Raw genomic sequence first — 3,212 nt, 5'->3', positions numbered from 1 at the left:
TGTCTAGTCTTGGTTTTGCATGACTTTTTCCTTCAAGGCTCCTAGTTAAACTATTCTTCACATATATCTATGTACGTACTTTTTTTTAGAGGTCGTAGCACCTTGCCACCTTTGATTTACGACCTAAGCGTAAAACTCTGTGTTGTAAGGTGTTATAGTGGGTGTGTTGTAGTGTTATAATAACTAAAATTGAGAGTTGTCCAATCCATCGGACAAAAAAAAAGTAAACACAATTAATTATAGATTATAAATTACATGCGTGTATGTAACTCTAACTCCGGAATAGCATATAACATTATAATGTATAGGGTAGTTATCTAACCTTGCATTAGACAAGAACTTGTATTTTTTGGATTCTTCAGAGTTAACCCTTGGCAGCACTAGATTGATCAGATTGGTCTATAAATTGAAAAGAAAAAAAATTTAAATTTTAAAAACAAAATTAAAAATCTATTTTGTCATAAAATAAAAATCAAACTTTTGACTTGGAAGCAAAAAGTATTTTTTATATTTTAGTTATAAAATTCACTAAAAGTAGTTTAAATATATAACATAGAATAAATTATAAAATATGATTATAAATTGAAATAAAAAATTTAAGAAATTAAAACTTATGAATTTATAATATTTAATTTTTTACATTTATATTTTAAATTAACCAATAAAATACATTTAACTTATGTTACTTAAAAAATAGTGTATTGAATAGGAATAAAATTTGCTTTAAATAAAATGATGTATTTATTATTGAAATTAGAAGACACAAATTTGTTTACTTTCGTTTAATAATTACAGGAAAAACTACCATTTGTACCCATAAATTTTTCGAACGCTGACAAAAGTACCCATCAAACAAGAAAACTAACATTGTACCCATGAAAGATGGGTTCCGTGTGACAATAGTACCCAAACCGTGATTTTTTGTTGACTTTTTAATAAAATTCCCAAATTATCCCTTCTATCTTCTTCTCCAAATTCCAAATTTCACAACCCTCATCCTTCGTCTTCCTCTGCCACCGCCAGTCACCATTCCCTCAAGACCCAAGCACTTGATGTCTTCCTCCAACCTTTATCCTCAACCTCCATCTCTCTTTATTCCAATCCTAATTTGTTCTCCAAATCTAAATCCAAATCAACTTTAACATCATTACCCTTGTTGTTTCTTTCTTCTTCGGATGCAACAACAACACTAAGAAAGCACACCCTTGTCAAACTCTTCAACCTCTTCAACCTGAATATTGTTGTTTGAAGACATGGCCAGGGGAATGCAGGGTGAAGAAGGACCCACACTCCCAAGCCCACCTTCGACGACGACATCATCAGCAAGTGCTGCTCCTCCGGTGAGTTCCCAACGAAGCTTCTCCTCTGCAACAAATGCGACCGAGGCTATCACATCTTCTATCTCCGACCTATCCTTCCTTCTATTCCCAAAGGCTCTTGGTTCTACGTCTCTTGTTCCCACAGTGACACCAAGAAACCAAAATGTATGTTTTTTTGTTAATTTCAAACTTCTTTTTCTTTTTCTACACCAGATCTACAAATCCATAATATTTGAACAATAACCTTAGATAATTAATAATGCACAGTTTTTAATCTTTTTAATTTTTTGGTGGCTGGCAGCAGTAGAGGAAGATGAATGATGAGGGTTGTGAAATTTGGAATTTGGGGAAGAAGATAGAAGGGATAATTTGAGAATTTTATTAAAAAATCAACGAAAAATCACAGTTTGGGTACTATTGTCACACGAAACCCATCTTTCATGGGTACAACGTTAGTTTTCTTATTTGATGGGTACTTTTGTCAGCGTTCACAAAATTCATGGGTACAAATGGTAATTTTTCCAATAATCTAAAAAAAGAAAGTGTGGAACTAGTGAGAACCGAGAACTCAGCGCTAGTAGCGTGGCAGCGTGCAACTGACGCCATAAAGAGTAAACGCAAGAAGCTGAGGCCTTAGCTCAGGTGGTAAACCATATGCCTTTTAATATGTTACACCTAGGTTCGAATCTTGGCAAATGCGCCAAGTAATGAATAGAAATCTTTAGTGTTATGTAGGTAAGTGTGTAGTATGGGTGTGTTATAGTATTATAATAACTAGGATTAGGGGTTGTCCAATACATCTGAAAAAAAAAGTAAACACAATTAATTACAGCTTATAAATTATGCGTGTGTAACTAACTCTAACTCCGGAATAGCATATAACATTATAATGTATATGGTAGTTATCTAACCTTGCATTAGGCAGGAACATGTATTTTTTGGATTCGTCAAAGTTGACCCTTGGCATAACTAGATTGGTCAGATTGGTCTATAAATTGACAAGACTCAGAGGAAGTAGGGGTGAGAATTCTTTTTCAGAAAATACTCACACACTCACATCCCAAGCGACTTTCTAATTCTGTCACAAGTTCATTTTCTGTAGAATTCCTTCCATATCTTTACTTTTCTTTTCAAATTCTTGTAATTTCCCTTTATGTAGTTTATTTTTCTTTCGCAAAGTCATTTTCCTTTTTCTTTAAGTTCCAAATTGTCATTTTAATTTCAAAGTCTTTCGACTTTGTTGAGGGCTCTTGTTTACTTTTTTTCATTTCAAGAATTTACTTTTCTATATTTTTTTCTTTCTTACTTTAAAGATCGTTATTTTAGTTTACAATTGGTTACTTCTTTCTCTTCGTTTGTTCAAATTTAAGTTATTGGTGAATAAAAAGAAAATTGGTACTTGGAAAATAGGAGTAGGTTTGATCCCAGATAATAGATATTGAAGTAACTAAGATTACCAAAAATTTGCATAACAAATTGGCATGCTCGGTCGGACCATTTTTGTGAATTATGTCAAAGATTTTTCTTTTTATCGTGGTATTGATTTAGTGTATGCAACTTCGGAGTGGCAGGATCATCAATATGATTGAAGAAACTTCAAACAATAATATGGAGTCATCATCAAATAATAATGTCCTTGTATAGCATAGAATTATGCAAATTTAGCATCCCAGGTAGAGGGAAACACTTAGAGTTCTGGGAATGGTTCTAGGGAGAATGTTGTGGTTAATAATACAACCGTTGGGAATAGTGGGCGTAACCCACATCCTCAAATTTCTCCAACGCAATCACAACCACCAGTAACTACAGGTTGGCCTCCTTTTGGTCTTCCTCCAGGTTATAACCACCTATGGGTGGTTATGCACCTCCAGTCCGATTTGAAAATGCGCCAGT

This window comes from Arachis hypogaea, chromosome 13 (genome assembly GCF_003086295.3).
Source record: "Arachis hypogaea cultivar Tifrunner chromosome 13, arahy.Tifrunner.gnm2.J5K5, whole genome shotgun sequence".
NCBI lineage: Eukaryota > Viridiplantae > Streptophyta > Magnoliopsida > Fabales > Fabaceae > Arachis > Arachis hypogaea.
The sequence above is the reverse complement of the archived record's forward strand: the minus strand, read 5'-3'. Positions refer to the sequence as shown.